This window comes from Budorcas taxicolor, chromosome Y (genome assembly GCF_023091745.1).
Source record: "Budorcas taxicolor isolate Tak-1 chromosome Y, Takin1.1, whole genome shotgun sequence".
NCBI classification, from domain to species: domain Eukaryota; kingdom Metazoa; phylum Chordata; class Mammalia; order Artiodactyla; family Bovidae; genus Budorcas; species Budorcas taxicolor.
This window is the reverse complement of record NC_068936.1, coordinates 5,306,072-5,329,121: the sequence shown is the minus strand read 5'-3', so window position 1 is coordinate 5,329,121 and position 23,050 is coordinate 5,306,072.

Below are 23,050 nucleotides of genomic sequence, written 5' to 3'. Positions count from 1 at the left end.
GGATTTGAGGGCAAATGAAACAAAATTTGACCCCGGAAATCTATCAGGGCAACCTGCCAATCATCACTGTTTTGTAAAAGAAATCACAATTGATCCTTATTGAATGGAATTACTATATTTGCTACTTCTTTTCCAAAATGTTCCACACTTCTTTTTTTTTACCTTTTATATTAAATTTTGCCACCAAGCTGGGATAAGATGAAACTATTTTTTTTGGGGTCACTGGTAGATGGAGCCATTCCAATGGGCCTTCTTGCCACAAGCTTCCTGTAGCTCTGTGGCGAGAATAATTAAATCCCATCCTCTGGTAATATTAACCCTAATTAACTGACTGATCATTTAAAGCCTCATCCACTTTAACAAGAGCCGACTCTGCCTCACTAGTCAATTCTCTCTGAGAACTGGGATTAGGATCTCCTTTTAAGCAATCAAACAAAGGCTTTAAATCTGCAGTTGCTAAGTCACTTCAGTTGTGTCTGACTCTGTGCAACCCCACAAACGGCAGCCCACCAGGCTCCCCCATCCCTTCAATTCTCCCGGCAAGAATACTGGAGTGGGTTGCCATTTCCTTCTCCAGTGCATGAAAGTGAAAGTGAAGTCTCTCTGTTGTGTTCGACTCTTCATGACCCCATGGACTGCAGCCCACCAGGCTCCTCCGCCCATGGGATTTTCCAGGCAAGAGTACTGGAGTGGGGTGCAACTGCCTTCTCCGCAAATCTGCAATAGTCAGTTTTAAATGTAGGCTTATCCAATTAATATCTCATAATAATTTTTAGAAATCATTTAAAGTTAGTAAACGATCTCTCCGCAGCTGCAAAGGGGCATGACTCACATTACAGGTATTTACAACCCTCCCCAAATAAGAAAAAGAAGGATTTACTTATATCTTTCTGGAGCTATCTTTAAATCTCAGTTTTCCAAAGCCTCAATCAATTCAGATAAAATTTGTTGCAACAAACTTCTGTCCTTATGAGCTGCCAAAATATCATCCATATAATGTATCACACATAAATCCTTAAACTTTCTTCTAGCATTTTGCACAGCTTGGTCTGCAAATTTCTGGCACAAGGTGGGGCTATTTTTCATTCCCTGAGGTAAAACCTTCCGTTGAAACCTTCTATGCTGCTAAGTCAGTTCAGTCACGTCCGACCCCTTGCAACCCCATAAACGGCGGCCCACCAGGCTCCCCCATCCCTGGGATTCTCCAGGCAAGAACACTGGAGTGGGTTGCCATTTCCTTCTCCAATGCATGAAAGTGAAAAGTCAAAGTGAAGTCGCTCAGTCGTGTCCAACTCTTAGCGACCCCATGGATTGCAGCCTACAAGGCTCCTCCATCCATGGAATTTTCTAGGCAAGAGTACTGGAGTGGGATGCCACTGCCTTCTCCAAAACTTCCTATAGGGCTGCTTAAAATCAGCTGAAGGAGACTGAAGGCAAAACGCTTACAATCCTTGTCGGCCAGGGGAATGGTAAAGAAACAATCCTGTAGATATATAACTATTATATTATACTGAAAAGGCACAACAACTGGGGAAGGGAGGCCTGGATGGAGGGACCCCAGGTCTTCCATAGTTGCATTTATAGCTCTCAAATCTTGTTAAAATCTCAATTTTCCTGATTTTTTCTTAATAACAAAAATAGGAGTATTCCAGGGGCTATTAGAAGGCTCTATATGGCCGGCTGCCAGCTGTTCCATAACTAAATCCTCAGCTGCCTGTAGCTTTTCAGCTGTTAATGGCCATTGCTCCACCCATACCAGGTCATCAGATTTCCAGGTAATAGGGTTGGCAGCAAAAGCAATAACCTCTAGTATACATTTGAATATCCAAGACCTTCTCTATTCTCATTAGGAACCACCTCTAATGGTGAAACAATTCCCTGTTGATGTTTACCAAGTCCCTTATCAGGATTATACCTCATCTGCAGCATTTGATTAGTAACCTTTTCATCTGGGCCATAAAAAAGCGTTCCCATCTGAGATAATATATCTCTCCCTCATAAAGAAAAAGGCAGTGAAGGAACCACATATGGACAAAAGGTGCCTTGTGCCCCCTTCTCATCTGACCATGTCAAAATTTGTGAGCTGTTAGCAACCGAGGGCACTGATCCTATTCCTACCAAGCCAGAACCGGTCAAGTGTGTCAGCCAGGATGTGGGCCAGTCTTTTCGAGCAATGCAAGAGACGTCTGCTCCAATATCTAACAGCCCTGACACTTTATTTCCTTGAATTAATAGATCTTTAAAAGGCCTAGAAGCTGTAATTTCCTGCACACAAAAGGCTAGATCACTAGATCCAAATCCTCTGGGGCCCCTAGCTTGAGAAGTCAAGGTTTTTCCTGTCTGATAATAAGGTAAAAGCAAAAGCTGTGCTATTATTTGACCTTTATTAATTTGCAAAGTTTTAGTAGGCGGCAAGACCAAAACTTTAATTTCCCCAGTATAATCAGAATCTACTACATCAGGCATCACCTAAGTTCTATGAAGGAAAAGCGAGCTATGCCCCAGCACAAGTCCTAGAATGCTCTTAGGTAGGGGGCCAGCCAGAGAAGGCAATGGCACCCCACCCCAGCACTCTTGCCTGAAAAATCCCATGGATGGAGGAACCTGGTGGGCTGCAGTCAATGGGGTCTCGAAGAGTCAGACATGACTGAGTGACTTCACTATCACTTTTCACTTTCATTCATTGGAGAAGGAAATGGCAACCCACTCCAGTGTTCTTGCCTGAAGAATCACAGGGATGGGGGACAACTGGCCATTTTGTAAGGCTTGGTATCATTTAGAGCCCTGCCACAAAATCACTGCAGATGGTTACTGCAGCCATGAAATTAAAAGATATTGCTTCTTGGAAGGAAAGTTATGACCAACCTAGACAGCATATGAAAAAGCAGAGACATTACTTTGCCAACAAAGGTCCATCTTGTCAAAGCTATGGCTTTTCCATTAGTCATGTATGAATGTGACAGTTGGACTATAAAGAAAGCTGAGTGCTGAAGAACATATGCTTTTGATCTGTGGTGTTGGAGAAGACTCTTGAGAGTCCCTTGGACTGCAAGGAGATCCAACCAATTTAGCCTAAAGAGATCAGGCCCGAGTGTCCATTGCAAGGACTGATATTGAAGCTGAAACGCCAATACTTTGGCAACCTGATGTGAAGAAATGACTCATTTGAAAAGATCCTGTTGCTCGGAAAGATTGAGGTCAGAGGAGAAGGGGACAATAGAAGATGAGATGGTTGAATGGCATAATCGAGTCAATGGACACGAGTTTGGGTAAACTCCTGGAGCTGGTGATGGACAGGTAGGCCTGGCTGCGGTCCATGGGGTCGCAGAGTCACACACGACTGAGCGACTGAACTGAATTAAACCTTGTGAATAATCACAGTCCATACTCATTGGAAAAGACCCTGATGCTGGGAGAGATTGGGGGCAGGAGGAGAAGGGGACGACTGAGGATGAGATGGCTGGATCACATCCAACTAGATGGACATGCATTTGAATGAACTCCGGGAGTTGGTGATGGACAGGGAGGCCTGGCGTATTACAATTCATGGGGTCGCAAAGAGTCGCACACAACTCAGCGACTTAACTGAACTGAAATGAACTGAACTGAATTACCCCAAGGTTTCAGGTTGCTGCTCCCAAAGGTGGACATAAGTTGGCAGCATTTCTTCAGGTTGTCTTCTTGCTACTGTGGTAACTGCATCTTTAGAGGTATGCACAATTTCTCCTTGTAAATGAGAATAGAATGAGCTAGAGAAAGCCCCCCGAAGCTTGTCTCTCCTTCTCGGTTTTATTGTAGTTCATATTTCTTGGTGGATGAAGCTGAGTTGTCTTTACTGTAGCTATACCAATACTTGCTCCCTTACACCAATACATATTGGCATTCAGTGGTTATTTCCTCCGACCTGCTCTCAGACAGTGTGTAGTACATCACCTTTGCTAAGTTGGTTCCTGTGAATTATGTATTCGACAGGTATTTGTGGGAATCTGTAAATTTCAGCCTTCCACTGTAATCTTTCCTCTCACCCATCTCCATTGCTAAGCAACAGTATATTCCCAGCACTAGGTGTCCATTTCACCGTGATTAACGATAAATCCAGAGATTATCACCCTGAGTGAAAGAGGGTCAATTCAAGAACCATAATGGAATGAAATGGAGTGGTCGGATACAAAATGGCACAGCAGTGAGCACCCACACCAAGGTAATGTGGTCATCCAACCTGGCAAGAAATGTATGGATAGCAAAGACCCTGGTGGATGCAAGGGATACATCTGGAGCTTGGCATTAATTTCTTCCCACAGACACAAATAAAAAACAGAATCAATGTAAACCTGCTTCAAAAAGAGTGGTAGGCAAAACACATTCTAACAACACGTAGGTGAAAACAAGCACAGCTGAATACATCTGATAATCTCAGTGTCATGGAACAAGAATCTGTAGATGTAAAACAAAAGCATCCTTGTCAATCTACGTAAAAAGAATGGGAAGTTTTGTTTAAAACAAAACCTAAGTGTGAGTAGACACCAGCTTTGGGGGCATCCTTTGCCTCATTCTATACTAATGTACAACCAGGCCTGACCCAAAAAAAAAAAAAAAAAAAAAAACTCTTAGGCAGTGTAGGCCATCAGAAAAGAGGAGGGAATAAAGAAACCTTTCAGTGTGGAGGCTTTTCTCTAAAACCCAAGCCTTGATACTATTGCTGATGGATATCTGATATTCAAAAGGCATCTGGACTCTAAATGACACCTACCCTTGAACACATCAGGGGTCACACACCGAAAAATAAAGAAAAAAAATAGCAACAAAAACACACAAAACATAATCAACACACTCTCAGGAAGAAAACATCAACAGACAAATGCAACTGGAAGCGCTTTCAAAAACAAAAAGCCCATGAATAGTGCTCCATAGGGTTTCTTATCAGAGATACAAAATCCAAACTGCCAGGATAAATAAACTCTGAGCACTGGTAAAAGCCACCACGGAAAATGGTCCAGACCAGAAATGGTCGATTAACATTAGTCAGGGTGATTCTTTTATAGTAGTTGGGGGATATTAGCTGGAGGAGCCAGTATAAGAATCACTGTCCACATGACTTTATAGATGAAAAGAGACAGAAAGTATGACACCTAGGACACCTCAGAAATACAGAGCTTTTGAAAACCACTGTAAGAGAGCATGCACTGCAGGAGCATTCCCAACACCCAGAGGTGAAAGTAAAGAAAGTACACAGGGATGGAGAGATGAATGGATCAAGAAATGGGATACAGGTTCACGAAGGAATATGATTCAGGCCTTGAAACAAGGAAATATCATTGTCAATGGTACAAATAAGTGTGGTGTTGATCAGAGTCAGTGAAGAAGGGCAGATTAGAGATGGGTCATCTGATTTACCTTTCAAGAGGGACAGACAGTATTGCTGGCATTGAGTACCCCACCGGAAGTAAAATGGACACCCAGTGCTGGGAACTCCCTGATGTTTAGGAAAGATGATGGCTGAAAGGGAGGCTTACACTGGAAGGCTGAAATTCACAGATTCCCACAGATACCTGTCAAATTCATAATCCACAGGGACCAACTTAGCAAGAGTGATGTACTACACCCTTTCTGAGAGCAGGTTAGAAGAAACAACTGCTGCTGATTGCCTCTGTGTATCAGTGTAAGGGAGCAAAAATTGGTACAGCTATCGAGAGAGTCAATTCCTAAGCAGATTGATAAGAAGTCCAGGGTCCCCAAGGAAGAGAAAGGTGCCTGGGGTTCTTGAAGTGGAGACTGGGGGGTCTGGAATTCTCAAGGAGGAGAAAAAGACAAATTTTTTTTTTTTCCCTTTACATTCCTTAGTCTCAGTCAATTACACAACTCAGTTTAAATTCTGTACTAAGGATTACACAACAACAATGTATCCGGCTGGAGGACAGTTTCTCCTTCCTGAAAATCTTCCAACTAATCCTGAAATATTAGAATGTATATTATGGGAGTGGGTTTCTAGTAAGGTCTTTGCAACCTGCAGACATTCTTTTGATTCATTGTACTAACTAAATGGAAAGTATATAAGTTCTTTGTTAACACTAGCAAGGGGGGTGCTCTTTCTGCCCCCCTTCTGATGTCTATGTCAGAAGCTTTCTTTATACCATTTATGCTTTAATAAAACTCTATTGCACAAAAGCTGTGAGCGATCAAGCCTGGTCTCTGGCCATGAATTGAATTCTCTTCCAGAGGCCAAGAATCCCTGCGTCTTTTCGTGGGTCAGCAACAAACTCTCACAACAAAGGCAATGGTATATCAACTTCTTCCAACAAGAAACATGAACTACAATAAAACCCAGAAGGAAGTAGACACAAGCTTTCCAGGGGCTTCCTCTAGCTCATTCTACTCTGATTTACAAACAGAGATGGCACATTCCTCTGAAGATAGTTACCATGGTAACAGGAGGAGAGCCTGAATAAATGCTGCCACCTTGTGGCCACTTCCAGGAACAGCAACCACAAACCTTGATTGACACTATTCATAAGGTTAAAAAGGCCAATGGCCGTCTACCCTTTATTTCGTCACCGAAATAAAGACAAGGGCAAACCACACGATTAGTAAGGAAAACTCAACAGATAAATGCAATTCAATACTTAGAAAGAAGCCTCTAGAAATGTGCCTCCTTTGATTTCTTATCCTTGATAGGAAAACTTAAACTGCAACACGACACCACTAACGAGAAATTAAAATGGCAACTATCCAAAATTCTAGATACAGGAAGCAGTAGAGCAATATTAGAAAGTGAAAATGAACTCGCTCAGTCGTATCTGACTCTTTGTGACCTCCATGGACTGTAGCCTACCACGTTCCTCCGTCAATGGGATTTTCCAGGCAAGAATACTGGGGTGGATTGCCACTTCCTTCTCTGGGTCAGATCTTTCTGACCCAGGAATTGAACCTGGGTCTATGGCATTTAGGGAGATGCTTTACCATCTGAGCCACCAGGGAAGTCCATTAATGTTAGTAAAGGGGACCCTTAGATGTCACTGGTGGGTGGTAAGCAGTTGGAGCCTTTATAGGCATGACTGTCAAAATGCCTTGGAATCACAAAATGAGACAGATGATGTCATGTGGTTGTTTCACTGCCAGAGTACTTGAAAAATCAAAAGATGCTGGAAAACACACAGCCATACCCACACCCCCACAACCATGCACTGCAGCAGCATTCACAATGCCCAAGAGATGAAAGGAAAGAGAATCTTTAGGTAAAGATGGAACATAAAGAAATGTGACAGAGATACACAATGAAATATGACTCTAACATCATCAAAATGCAAAAAAAAAAAAAAAAAAAAAAAAAAACCTCTCAGGGATACACAAAAATCTAGAATGAATCACACTAAGTAAAGAAGGGCTGATGAAAGAGATATCACATCACATACCTTCCAGAGGAGATTAAAAAAGAAAATGAATGGTGGTGATACCCAAAGAAAAGTGAAATGGATTGACACTCCTGGTAAGAAAATTACGGTTAGAAAAGAGTGTCAGTGGGTGAAAGGTCAAAAGGTGAAGGCTAGAATAAACTTATACCCACAAATATGCAATTCGTAATCCACATGGAACTCCTGTTTCAAGAGACATGTACTCAACAGAGTCTAAAAACATAGCTGTGACAGCAACTACAGCTGAATATCTCCAGGTGGCTGTGAAAGGGAACGAGAAACTGTTTTCTTACCACAACTACAATGGTGTAAATATTCTTAAGTAAGAAACAAACTTTCACTAAAAGAAAAACCTGAAAGAGTAAAGAGACAAAAGCTTTGGTGATTTCCTGAATCTCATTTTACTCTGATTTACAACCAGGCCTGGGATAACCATGGAGGCTGCCGTTACCACAGGAACAAGAGGAGGAAATGAAGAAATGCTGCTGCCTTGTGTACATTTTCTCTCACAGCAATCTTAAACTAACTGTGGACACACTATGCACAAGAGTGCTGAGCTCTAACAGATACCCACACTTAACAAATTGCCAGGGCTCACATAGGGGAAGAAAACTAAAGTAAACACAGGGGAATCTAACAGGAAGAGGATATGAACAGGTAAACACAATTATGTGTTTCTTTAAAACATTTGCACATATGGTGAATGTGACCATTTGCACATATGGTGAATTCTAAGAGATACAAACACCTAAGCTGTGGAGACATTATAACCTCTGCCTGATCATGGGAAAAGGCTACTGTCAAAAGCTGGGCATGGCATCAATGGTACAGTAACATTAGTACAGTGGATGCTTTAGCCTACTGTTGGGATGTATGTGGTAAGAGCCGCTATAAGTGTGACTAGAAAGGTGTACTCTCATGAGAGAAAAACAAAGTAATAAAGAGGCAGAAAGAGTATGATAAACCAGGCCTCCTCCTGGAATATTTCAGAAGTGAACAGATTCGGAACACCAAACACCCCAACTGAGTCCCAGGCACCATTCAGAACATCAAAGTGATGAAAGTAAGCATAGCGTACCTGGACAGAGGAATGGATAAAGAAATGTTACAGAAGTCTAGAATGAATTATGAATCATTGAAAGGATTGAAGTATGAAAGTAGGCCATCTTCAGAGATAGAGATAAATGTACAGGTCATCATACTGAGTGAAGGAGGGTCAACTCGAGAGACATCGTGGGATCAACTGAGAGGTGGGACACAAAACCCCACAGCAGTAGGCACCCACACAAAGGTGACATGGACATCAAACCTGGCAAGAAACTTATGGGTAACAGAGGACCCTGATGGATGGAAGGGATACATCTGGAGCTTGGCATTAATTTCTTCCCACTGATACATATAAAATAGCGAACACACCTAAACCTACTTCAGTAAGTGTTGTAGACAAAGCAGGCTCTAATGACATGTAGTTAAGACCAAGGACAGCTGAATTCATCTAGTACACTCAGTGCTACGGAACCAGAATATGTACACGTAGAACCAACTCATCCCTGTCTTCAACTTAAAGATAATGGGAACATTTACCTCAAAAATTCAAGAGTGAGAAGACACCAGGTTTGGTGGCATCCCCTGACTTCTTGTACTCTAACGCACAACCAGGATTGAGAAAAACATTCATAAGCATTCTTCTATTTCTCCACAAGATGGCAGCATTAGCACAGTAAATATTATTCATACACCTATACACATGAGTTAATATATTTGGATTTTATAAATTACATTCATCAGCATTTTTCTGTTTCTCCTTGAGAGAATTACCATATGGATCGTAAACATTTATTAATACCCATATACGTATGAGAGTACGACAAAATTTTGTTAATTATGTGAAGTCGCTCTCTTTTGTCCGACTCTTTGCAACCTCATGGAATTATATTAATAAGCATTCTTCTATTTCGCCAAGAGATGGCAGCATAAACACAATAAATATTTATTCATAGCCACATATACTGTGGAGAGTGCCGGGAGCCAGCATGAGGAACTCTGCCCATGGCAAAGGTCATGAGGAAGGATGCTTCAGCATACACAAAGGCGTGATCAAGCCTCAGGAAATCCCCTGTTCCTGAGCATCTACCCCCAAACCAGGGTCTGCCTACTTCACTGTTTTATGCTCTCACCTATACCTCTGACTTTACAGGGGGCTGACCCCCATTACCTCTTTCAGAGAAGGAGTTAACTTGCAGCTCCAAGTCAATAAAAATTCCTGGGCGTGACAAGAGTGTTTCAACTTACAAATTTCTCTGAAGGTTTTCTAGCCTGCCTGTACAGGTTTGTCTGGCCACATGCGATTGTTTACAGCCTCCCAACTGTGAGAGGTATGAGATGTTTTTGACTTACTAAAGGCAGATTCTTTTGGGAAGTTGGAAATTGTTAGTATAGTGGGAATTATATTGGTGAAGGGTTTTCCATTAGTTGTGCTAATAATTGCTGCTAATTCCCTGCCCTGGGTGTGACAAGATTGTCTCAGGTCAAACCTCTCTGCTGGCAGACTAGCTTGTGTGACAGGATTATCGATACTCCTGCCACTAAGCACATGATTGTTTACTACCTCTCAACCATAAACAGCACGAAGTGTTTGGAGTATTTTGAAAATCTTAATTAGCATAGGGCTTTTCTCATTGTTGAGTCAATTATTGCCACCAGGCCTCCATAGCCTTAGGCATCTGGGAATATATTAATCGATGTATTTGGAATATAGAAAAGGAAATATGGTAGTTTTTGATGTTAGCGATACTAGACCTTTTGAGTTAATGAATTTTCTCTTTTGTTATAAATCACTGTACTTTGTTATAAATCTCTGTGTCCTAACTATGTAAAAATGTAACTTTATCACTATCTTAAGACTAAATATATCTTAAGGGGAACATTGGTGAAGAGTATTCATTTTTTGGGCTGATGTTTGCTGCTAAATCTCCATATTCCAAGACCTTATAATGAATATAACTAGCATATAGGAGAAATAAGTATTAACCTTTAGGGTTAATCAGGTTAACCTTAGGTTAAATAAATTCCTTTCTTAGTTGTAACCCACTACACCCTCCACTACACCCTCACCCTATAGGAAAGCAACTTTATCTGCTACCTTCAGAGGGTGGTGCCTCGTTTAAGAAAAAACACCCTTGGAAAAAATAAGTTTTTTGGTCATCAGAAAGAAAGGATCATAAAATGTGAGCAGGCCTCACAGCCAGAAGATGATGTAAAACCCCTAAGACCTTTATTTATACATTTATGTGAAGCACCTGATTTTGACAAGGGTCAGGTCTGCTGACCCCGCGTGACTCTGTATTCATCCTTATGTATAACAAAAGGTATATAAGCATACCTAAAAAATAAAGAAATGGGATCAATTTCTGGAGAAACTGATTCCCCAATGTCGCTTCTTTCTTGCTTTCCGTTTTTCTGGCTGACTCCCATCTGGAGCGTGGGTGCCTGCCACGTCTACTTACTTTCCCTGGCTTTTAAGTTCCACGTGAAAAGGAGCCCAAGGACGGGCACCTTCCAATATTCAAATGGTGCCGGTGGCCCAACGTAGATGGTGCAAATTCCTTGTCTTGGAATTTTATTGGTATCCCACGTAAACTAAGTTATTCAGCCTCTTTTTCTCTCCTACTATTTTCTGGCCAAATTCCCATCTGGTACGTGGGTAATCCCTCTCTATCTGTAAATAAATAATTTTCTCCTAGGACACCGATTCCATCCCCACCTTCAAATTACCCTGGATCCACCGTGGCTGGACCCCATTAGGAGAGTCCATTGGACTGCAAGGAAATCAAGGCAGTCCATCTTAAAGAATATCAGCCATGAATATTCTTTGAAAGGATTGATGCTGAAGTAGAAACTCCAATTTTTGGCTACCTGATGTGAAGAACTGACTCATTGGAAATCCCCTGATGCTGGGAAAAATTGAAGGCGGGGGAGAAGCAGATGACAGATCATGAGATGGTGGGATGACATCATCAACTCGACGGACCTGAGTTTGAGCAGGCCCCAGTAGTTGGTGTTAGACAGGGAAGCCTGGCATGCAACAGTCCATGGTATAGCAGAGTAGGACACGACTGAGAAACTGAAGCGAATTGACAGACATATAAAATCCTACTAGAGACTCAAAATGGTCATACTAGCCCAAGAGTGGTGCACCACATGTTTTAATAATATATCCGGGAAAATAACACAGATGGATACCTCTATGTATGATTAAAAGGATACAAGAATAAGTACAGCTACAATCTAGACAGCATACTTTCTAAAGTGGAAAAATTTCTTTGCCCACAAAGGTCCACCTAGTCAAGTCTGTGGTTTTCCCATTAGTCATGTATGGATGTGAGAGTTGGATTATAAAGAAAGCTGAGCACCAAAGAATTGATGCTTTTGAACTGTGCTGTTGGAGCAGACACTTGAGAGTCCTTGGACTGCAAGGAAACCCAACCAGGCCATCCTAAAGGAAATCAGTCCTGAATGTTCATTGGAAGGACTGATGTTGAAGCTGAAATTCCACAACTTTGGCCAGCTGATGCAAAGAGCTGACTCATTTGATGATTCTGGGAAAGATTGAGGGCAGTTGGAGAAGGGGATGATAAGAGGACGAGATGGTTGAATGACATCACTGACTCAATGGTCATGGGTTTGGGTGGACTCTGGGAGTTGGGAGGCCTGGTGTGCTGCAGTTCATGGGGTTGCAAAGAGTCAGACACAACTGAGAGAGTGTACTGAACTGAAATGACCCAATCAAAAAAATGGACCAAAGAACTAAATAGACACTTCTCCAAAGAAGACATAAGATGACTAAGAAACACATGAAAAGATGCTCAACATCACTCATTATCAGAGAAATGCAAATCAAAACCACAATGAGGTACCACTTCACACCAGTCAGAATGGCTGTATCCAAAATTCTACAAACAATAAATGGAGGAGAGGGTGTGGGGAAAAGGGAACATTCTTACACTGTTGATGGGAATGCAAACTAGTACAGTGACTATGGAGAACAGTGTGGAGATTCCTTAAAAGACTGGAAATAGAACTGCCATATGACCCAGCAATCCCACTGCTGAGCATACACACCGAGGAAACGAGAATCGAAAGAGACACGTGTACCACAATGTTCATTGCAGCACTGTTTATAATAGCCAGGACATGGAAACAACCCAGATGTCCATCAGCAGATGAATGGATAAGAAAGCTGTGGTATATATACACAATGGAGTATTACTCAGCCATTAAAATGAATACATTTGAATGAGTTCTAATGAGCCTATTATACAAAGTGAAGTAAACCATAGGAAAAACATCAGTACATTATCTAATGCATAAACATGGGATTTAAAATTATAGTAACGATAACCCTACATGCAAGACAGCAAAAGAGACACAGATGTACAGAGCAGTCTCTTGGATTCTGTGGGAGAGGGTGAGAGCAGGATGATATGGGAGAATGGCATTGAAACATGTATATTATCTTATGTTAAACAGATCTCCAGGTTCGATGCTTGGGACAGAGTGCTCAGGGCTGGTGCACTGGAATGACCCAAAAGTATGGGATAGAGAGGGAGGTGGTAGAGAGATTCAGGATGGGGAACCCATGTACACCCGTGGCTAATTCATGACAATGTATGACAAAACCAATACAATATTGTAAAGTAATTAGCCTCCAATAAAAATCAACAAATTTATAAAAAATAAATAAAATTACATTTAGAAAAAGAAAAAAAGAAAAGTAGTCTGGACTTATCAGAAGGTTGTTTTTTCAAAATAAGAAGAGTGAGCTGTGATAGATTAAAGAGACTAAACAAAACCAATTGCAAAGCATGTAATTTGATGAAATGCTGACTGAGGAGGGAGAGTTAGTATAAAATAGCTCTAAAATATTTTGGGGGACAATTGGGGAAATTTTTCTTGTGATCTGTACTAGATGGTGTCATTAAATCATTATTTCTATTAAGTGTGAGAAAGGAAGTGTAGTTAATGGGTGGATTTTCTTATTCTTAGATGTTGAAAAATTAAGGATGAAAGGTCAAGATGAATTCACGTTACCCACATGTGGTTAAACAAGAAAAAATACAAACATACATAATCAGAAAGGGAAAGAGAAATGAACAGCAGTAATAATCCACACAAAAGTGACATGGACATCCAACGGGCAACAAACTTATGGGTAGCAAAGGACCTTGGACGATGGAAGGAATACATGTAGATCTTGGCATTAATTTGTTCCAGCAGACACATAGAAAATACAGAATCCACATAAACCTACTTTGAAAAGAGTGGTAGACGAAATATGTTCAAAAACATGTAGGTGAAAACAAGCACAGCTGAATCCATCTGGTATTCTCAGTGCCACAGAACCAGAATCTGTATGTGTAAAACAAACGCATCCTTGTCAATCAACTTAAATAGAGCAGGAACTTTTACCTAAAATAAAATCTAAGAGTGAGGAGACACCAGATTTGGTGGTATCCTCTGTCTTGTTTTACAACTATGCCTGACAAAATTTCAGGCATCAGAGGCACACTACAAGAGGAGGGAATAAAGAATCCTTGCAGCATGGAGGCTTTTCTCTGTAACTGCAGCCTTAAAGCTATTGCTGATATACATTTGACATTCACAAGACTGCTGGACTTGACATGACACCTATCCTTGTACATGTCAGGTGTCACTCATTAAAAAAAAAAAAAAAAGGCAAAAGAAAAATCAGGACACTCTCAGGAAGAAAATATCAACAGTTAAATACAGCTCAAAGTGCTTTTTAAGAAAAGGCAAAAGCAATGAATATTCCCAAGGCTGGTGGGCTTTAAAAGATACATAGTCTTCAAAACTTGCTAGCAGTCTCCCATGAATTAAAAATGTCAAATTAGTGCCCTGTATCTGGAATGTTAACATCAGTATTATTTCTTTAAAAATATATTTAGTATTTCTTTATTTTTTGATATAAATTCATTTATTTTAATTGGAGGTTAATTACTTTACAATATTGTATTGGTTTTGCCATACGTCAACATGAATCCGCCAAAAGTACATGAAGTTCACTCATTATCGTGAATTACTGTGAACTCTTTTGTGTTCAACTTTTTGTGACTCCAGCAATCGTTTCCCACGAGGTTCCTCTGTACATGGAATTTTCCAGGCAAGTATTCTGGAGTGAGTTCCCATTTCCTCCTCTAGGTGATCTTCCCAACTCACATCTCCTTTGACTCCTGCCTTTGAAGGCAGATTCTTCACCACTGTGCTACCTGGGAAGCCCAATGTATTATTAGAGATATGAAAACTATTCTAATGTGGTATCACATATGAGTAGTGAAAAAGTATCAAATATTGTACAGAGAAGACATGGTAAAATAACATTTTTAAAAGAGGCTTTTAAAGGTACTAAGGCATATATTTGGTAGGAGACATTATAAACATCACTACAAAAGTGCCTTCTAATGATAACAAGAAACTGAACATATGATCTGGCAGTTCCACTCCTAAGAGTATTTCAGAAAAAAAAAAAAAAAAAAGAAACCAAAAAACCCAAGATTCTGAAAAACACATGTAAGGCAACCATCCACTGGAGGAAGATTAACAACATCCTACTCATGAAAGTCAAGAAACTGATGCAACCCCTATGGAAAACAGCATGCAGATATTTTTTAATTAATTAATTTTTTATTGAAGGATAATTGTTTTACAGAATTTTGATGTTTTCTGGCAAACCTCAGCAAAAATCAGCCATAGATACACATATATCCCCTCCCTTTGAACCTCCCTCCCACTTCCATCCCCGGTATGAAGTTAACAAACAAACAAACAAACAAACAAACAAACAAACAAAACAGTTACCATATGACCCAGCAACAACATTAGTGTTCATATATCCAGTTAGGATGAAAACTCCCATCAGAAAATGGACATGCACAACAGTATTTACTGTAGCACAATGTACAGTAACAAAGACATGGAGACAACCTTAAACGCTCTTAGATAGTGAATGGACAAAGAAAAATGTATTATACATAAAGTGGAGTATTTGCCATAAGAAAGAATGAAATAATGTTATTTTTTCAACATGGGTGGACCTAAAGATGATCATACTAAGTAAATCAAACAGAGAAAGATAAGCATTATTTAATATAATTTATACAGACAATAAACCTATAGTAGAAATAAATCTATTTATAAAACAGAAATAGAGATGTAGAAAACAAAAATTCATACCAATTAGAAGGTGGGACAGGCATAAAATGAGAGTATGGGATTAATAGATACCCCTTACTTTTGGGAGCTGCATTAGGTATCACTGACAAAATAGAGGCATGGCCCTAAACCCCCTCCCATTTTTCTGTAGGCACAGACCCAGAATGAAGGGGTTAGGCTTTGTGATTCTGACTTGATTTTTTCTTTTTTTCGTTTCCTCAGCCGAGTTGACTGAAGAGAATATTAAGGTACTTATCGTTTTTGAGAGGAGCATGAAAAGGCATAAAGCCTTATGCAGCTATTTCTGCAACTATGCTCAAAGAATAATTCATAAAGTTAATCCCTGACATTTGTTCAAGGACTTTTACAAAAGAGTGTTCCACGGTGAGCACAGAGGCTGCAGCTTGAGACCATGAGAGGAATTCCTATCTGAAGCCTATTTGTGAGAAAAGTGTTTAAGGTAAAGGAGTTTTCTGAATTTAGTGCTTAGGAATAATTAAAATAGAAGCTAAAAATTTAAGGATTGCTGTAATATTACAATATTCTACCGTAGCATATAAAAATTAGGGACTTTAGAAATATTATTAGCTAGAAGCCCTTTCTAAGAAATACCGAATTTAAGAAGGCAAATTGGAAGTGGTCAAAAAAGAGATGGCAAGGATGAACGTTGACATCCTAGGAATCAGTGAACTAAAATGGACTGGAATGGGTGAATTTAACTCAGATGATCATTATATATACTACTGTGGGCAGGAATACCTCAGAGGAAATAGAGTAGCCATCATGGTCGAAAAAGTCCAAAATGCAGTTCTTGGATGCAATCTCAAAAACGACAGAATGATCTCTGTTGGTCTACAAGGCAAATGATTCAATGTCACAGTTCCAAGTCTATGCCCCAACCAGTAACGCTGAAGAAGCTGAAGCTGAATGGTTTTATGAAGACCTACAAGACCTTTTAGAACTAAAACCCAAAAAAGATATTCTTTTCATTATAGGGGACTGGAATGCAAAAGTAGGACGTCAAGAAACACCTGGAGTAAAAGGCAAATTTGGCCTTGGAATGTGGAATGAAGCAGGGCAAAGACTAATAGAGTTTTGCCAAGAAAATGCACTGGTCATAGCAAACACCCTCTTCCAACAACACAAGAGAAGACTCTACACATGGACATCACTAGATGGTCAAGACCGAAATCAGATTGATTATATTATTTGCGGTCAAAGATGGAGAAGCTCTATACAGTCAGCAAAAACAAGACCAGGAGCGGACTGTGGCTCAGACTTTGAACTCCTTATTGCCAAATTCATATTCAAATTGAAGAAAGTAGGGAAAACCGCTAGACAGGTATGACCTAAATCAAATCACTTATGACTATACAGTGGGAGTGAGAAATAGATTTAAGGGCCTAGATCTGAAAGATAGTGTGCCCGATGAAATATGGAATGCAGTTCATGACATTACAGGAGACAAGGATCAAGACAATCCCCACGGAAAAGAAATGCAAAAAAAGCAAATGGCTGTCTGGGGAGGCCTTACAAATAGCTATGAAAAGAAGAGAAGCAAAAAGCAAAGGAGAAAGGAAAGATATAACATCTGAATGCAGAGTTTCAAAGAATAGGAAGAAGAGATAAGAAAGCCTTCTTCAGTGATCGATGCAAAAAATAGAGGAAAACAACAGAATGGGAAAAACTAGAGATCTCTTCAAGAAAATTAGAGACAACAAGGGAACATTTCATGCAAAGATGGGCTCGATAAAAGACAGAAATGATATGTACCTAACAGAAGCAGAAGATATTAAGAAGAGGTGGCAAGAACACATGGAAGAACTGTACGAAAAAAGATCTTCACGACCCAGATAATCATGATGATGTGATCACTATTCTAGAGGAGACATTTTGGAATGTGAAGTCACGTGGGCCTTAGAAAGCATCACTATGAACAAAGCTAGTGGAGGTGATGGAATTCCAGTGGAGCTGTTTCAAATCCTGAAAGATGATGCTGTGAAAGTGCTGCACTCAATATGCCAGGAAATTTGGAAAACTCAGCAGTGGCCACAGGTCTGGAATAGGTCAGTTTTCATTCCAATTCCAAAGAAAGGCAATGCCCAGAAATGCTCAGACTACTGCACAATTGCACTCATCTCACATGCTAGTAAAGTAATGCTCAAAATTCTCCAAGCCACGCTTCAACAATACATGAACTGTGAACTCACTGATGTTTTAGAAAAGGCAGAGGAACCAGAGATCAAATTGTCAACATTCTCTGGATCATGGAAAAAGCAACAGAGTACAAGAAAAAAAAAAGTATATATATATATATATGTATATATATATATATATATATATATATATACATATATATATATATATACATATGTATATATAATATATAATAATATAATATATATAATATATATAAATATATATATTTCTGCTTTATTGACTATGCCAAAGCCTTTGACTTTGTGGATCACAATAAACTGTAGAAAATTCTGAGAGAGATGGGAATACCAGACCACCTAACCTGCCTCTTGAGAAATCTGTATGCAGGTCAGGAAACAACAGTTAGAACTGGACATGGAACAACAGACTGGTTCCAAATAGGAAAAGGAGTACGTCAAGCCTGTATATTGCACCCTGCTTATTTAACTTCTATGCAGACTACATCATGAAAAATGCTGGACTGGAAGAAACACAAGCTGGAATCAAGATTGCTGGGAGAAATATCAATAACCTCAGATATGCAGATGACACCATCCTTATGGCAGAAAGTGAAGAGGAGCTAAAAAGCCTCTTGATGAAAGTGAAAGAGGAGAGCGAAAAAGTTGGCTTAAACTCAACATTCAGAAAATGAAAATCATGGCATCTGGTCCCATCACTTCATGGGAAATAGATGGGGAAACAGTAGAAGCAGTGTCAGACTTTATTTTTGGGGGCTCCAAAATCACTACAGATGGTGACTGCTGCCTTGAAATTAAAAGATGCTTACTCCTTGGAAGAAAAGTTTTGACCAACCTAGACAGTATATTCCAAAGCAGAGACATTACTTTGCCGTCTAAGGTTTTTCTAGTCAAGGCTGTGGTTTTTCCTGTCGTCATGTATGGGTGTGAGAGTTGGACTGTGAAGAAGGCTGAGTGCCGAAGAATTGCTATTTTGATCTGTGGTGTTGGAGAAGATTCTTGAGAGTCCCTTGACTGCAAGGAAATCCAACCAGTCCATTCTGAAGGAGATCAAGACTGGGATTTCTTTCGAAGGAATGATGCTAAAGCTGAAACTCCAGTACTTTGGCCACCTCATGAGAAGAGTTGCCTCATTGGAAAAGACTCTGATGCTGAGAGGAATTGGAGGCAGGAGGAGAAGGGGACAACCGATGATGAGATGGCTGGATGGCATCACGGATTCGATGGAAGTGAGTCTGAGTGAACTCCGGGAGATGGTGATGGACAGGGTGGCCTGGCATGCTGCGAGTCATGGGATTGCAAAGAATTGGACACGACTGAGCGACTGAACTGAACTGTGGGGCAAATAGGACTTAGAAAGATAAGAATTAAACTGAAGAATATGTTATGCAGCCCAGACATTATCATGAGTTACAGTGTATTCACAAGGACACGTGAGAAAAAGTAGATAAAGGAATCACTGAGGAAGGAACTCCTTTTGAGGGGCAACAATGAATTTTGGAAAAAAAAAATACATGTAGGTCAATGGGAATTAAAAATATCAAACCTCTGACCTAATGTTTGTAAAAGTATAAAAGCATCATAAGCTTGAAATAAACAGGCAATCCAAAAGACTGAGAGGCTGCCTCATTTTCTCTCACGAGCATCGCCCATCACTTCAGGTTGAATCTCTGGCTGCTGGACCTGGACTCCGGCACCCTACGATATATAAAATAAACAACAAAGACTTTCTGTTTATCACAGGAATTATAGTCAATATCTTACAATAACCTATAATGAAACCGAATTTTAAAAATAATATAATCGTTCTTTAGTTGTGGTACAAATAAGTCCATACACCACACCTACTGAGCCCTTCCTATAGAGCCTGAGAGCTGCAACTACTGAGGCCTGTGTGCCTAGAACACACATTATGCAACAAGAAAAATCATATAATAAGTCGAGAGTAGTCCCCACTCAGCCAAAAAGAGATATACCATGCTCTTGGATGAGAATAATCAATATTGTGAGCATGATTATACTATCCAAAGGAATCCACAGATTCAGTACAATCCTTATCAAAATATCAAAATACCATTTTTCACAGAATTAGAACAATTTTTTTTCTTTTTACAATTTATATAGAATCACAAAAGATCCAAATTAGTCCAAACAATCTTGAAAAATAAAATCAGAGATGGAGAAATCAGGCTCCCTATTGACAGACTATTCTCCAAAGCTACAGTAATCAATACAATATGATATTGGCACAAAAATGCAAATATAGATCAATAGTACAAAAAGGAAAGCCCAGAGATAAATTTATACACCTTTGGTCACATAATCTGAAACAAAGGAGTCTAGAACATACAGTGCAGAAAAGACAGTCTCTTCCATAAGTGGTGTCAGAAAAACTGGACAGCTACATGCCAGAGAAGAAAATAGAACATTACCTGCCAAAATACATAAAAATAAACTCAAATTGGAACCAAGATCTAATGTAAGTCCAGGAACTATAAAATTCTTATATCAGGAAAAACAGGAAAAACACTCTTTGACATAAATCACATATTTTTTTTGAGCCATCTTGTAGAATCATGAAAATAAAAACAAACAAACTTGACATATCAATAACCTCAGATATGCATATGACACCACCCTTATGGCAGAAAGTGAAGAGGAACTAAAAAGCCTTTTGATGAAAGTGAAAGTGGAGAGTGAAAAAGTTTGTTTAAAGGTCAATATTCAGAAAACGAAGATAATGGCATTTTGTCCCATCACTTCATTGGAAACGGGGAAACAGATTTTATTTTTGGGGACTCCAAAATCACTGCAGATGGTGACTGCTGCCATGAAGTTAAAAGACGCTTACTCCTTGGAAGAAAAGTTATGACCAACCTAGATAGCATATTCAAAAGCAGAGACATTACTTTGCCAACAAAGGTCCATCTAGTCAAGGCTATGGTTTTTCCATTGGTCATGTATGGATGTGAGAGTTGGACTGTGAAGAAAACTGAGTGCCAAAGAATTGATGCTTTTGAACTGTGGTGTTGGAGAAGACTCTTGAGAGTTCCTTGGACTGCAAGGAGATCCAACCAGTCCATAATGAAGAAGATCGGCCCTGGTATTTCTTTGGAAGGAATAATGCTAAAGCTGAAACTCCAGCACTTTGGCCACCTCACGGGAAGAGTTGACTCAATGGAAAAGACTCTGATGTTGGGAGGGATTGGTGGCAGGAAGATAAGGGGACCACCGAGGATGAGATGACTGGTTGGCATCACTGACTCGATGAACGTGAGTCTGAGTGAACTCCGGGTAATGGTGATGGACAGGGGGGCCTGGCGTGTTGCGATTCATGGGGTCACAAAGAGTCGGACACAACTAAGCGATTGAACTGAACTGAACTTAAATGCTTTTGCACACACAAAAAAGGACACTATAATCAAAGTTAAAACACAACCCTCAGAATGATATAAATTATTTGCAAACAAAGTGACAACGGATTCATCTTCAAGGCACCCAAACATTTCATGTAGCTCAAAACCAAAATAACCAAACAACCACTCAAAAAAATGAGCAAGGTCACCTGCAGTGGTCCAGTGGCTAAGAATCCCACTGCCAATGGAATGGACATGGGTTTGATCACTACTTTGTGAAGACTGCACATGCCAAAGTGCAACAAAGCCCATGCACCATAACTACTGAGCCCACACACTGCAACAGCTGAAACCTGTATGCCCTACAGTCCTTGCTCTGCAACAAGAGGAGACACAACAGTGAGAACTCCTAATACTGCAGTAGTGACTGACTTTATTTTTCTGGGCTCCAAACTCATTGCAGATGGTGATTTCAGCCATGAAATTAGAAGACACTTACTACTTGGAAGGAAAGGTATGACCAACCTAGACAGCATATTAAAAAGCAGAGACATTACTTTGTCAACAAAAGTTTGTCTAGTTAAGGCTTTGGTTTTTCCAGTGGTCATATATGGATGTGAGAGTTGGAATGTAAAGAAAGCTGAGCATAGAATAATTGATGCTTTGAACTGTGATGTTGGAGAAGACTCTTGAGAGTCCATTGGACTGCAAGGGGATCCAACCAGTCTATCCTAAAGGACATCAATCCTGGATGTTCATTGGAAGGACTTATGTTGAAGCTGAAACTCCAAATCTTTGGCCACCTGATGCAAAAAGCTGACTCATTGGAAAAGACCATGATGCTGGGAAAGATTGAGAGCAGGAGGAGAAGGGGATGACAGAGGATGAGGTGGTTAGATGGCATCACAGACTTAGTGGACATGGGTTTGGGTGGACTCCAGGAGTTGGTTATGGACAGGGAGGCCTGTCAGGCTGTGGTTCATGGAGTCACAAAGAGTTGTACATGACTGAGAAACTGAACTGAACTGAACTGAATTCTGCAACTAGAAAGTAGCCCCCCATTCACCAAAGCTCGAGAAAAGCCCACACACAGCAAGGAAGATAGAGTGCAGTCAAAAATAAATAAAAGTTAAAAACAACAAACAAACAAACAAACAGAAGACAAACATAGACATTTCTTGAAAGAAGACATACAGATCTCCAAGAGGTAAATGAAGAGGTGCTTGATATCCCTAACTATTAGAGAAAAGTAAATCAGAAGTACAATGAGGTATCATGTCACACCAATCATAATGGTCATCAAAATGTCTTCAAATAACAGATGCTGGAGAGGATGTGGATAAAAATGGAACCCTCCGACACTGTTGGTGGGAATGTAAGTTAGTGCAGCCACTATGGAAAATTAAGAAAGTTCCTTACAAAAAAGTAGAAACTGAGTTATCATAAGATCCAGAAATTCCATTCCTGGGCATAAGCCCAGACAGAACAATAATCTCAAAATATACATGCACTCAGCAACATTACTCACAAAAGCCAAAACCAAACAGATCCTGAAAGTTCATTGACAGATGAGTGGATCAAGATGTGGTGCATATACTAAACAGAATAGTTCAATTCAGTTCAGTCGCTCAGTCGTGTCTGACACTTTGCGACCCTGTGAAGCACAGAATGCCAGGCCTCCGTGTCCATCACCATCTCCCGGAGTTCACTCAGACTCATGTCCATCGAGTCCGTGATGCCATCCAGCCATCTCATGCTCTGTCGTCCCCTTCTCCTACTGCCACCAATCCCTCCCAGCATCAGAGTCTTTTCCAATGAGTCAATTCTTTGCATGAGGTGGCCAAAGTACTAAAGTTTCAGCATTAGCATCATTCATTCC